Consider the following 313-nt stretch of genomic DNA (forward strand, 5'->3'; position numbering starts at 1 on the left):
TAAAAACATTTACATGAACATCCTTCAACACAATAGTAATTTAATTTACATAAATAAAAAGTAAATATTTAAATAAACACAGAACCCTGAAGTGAATTTGATCATACGTAGGCAAATGTAAAAGTAAACATTTGATCAGTGTGCCTAAACACCAAGAAATTAAAAAAAAATAAAATAAAAAAATAAAACTGCTTAAGTGACTACCTGGAGAGAGAAAAAAAATAAACAAAAGGACAGGATTTAAATTTTAAAAAGCATTTAAAAAAAATTAAACCAGATCTCTGCATGACTTAGACTCCACAGCAGTTGCTCA

The sequence above is a fragment of the Sinocyclocheilus grahami genome, unplaced genomic scaffold (assembly GCF_001515645.1).
Source record: "Sinocyclocheilus grahami isolate Dianchi unplaced genomic scaffold, SAMN03320097.WGS_v1.1 scaffold424.1, whole genome shotgun sequence".
Lineage (NCBI taxonomy): Eukaryota > Metazoa > Chordata > Actinopteri > Cypriniformes > Cyprinidae > Sinocyclocheilus > Sinocyclocheilus grahami.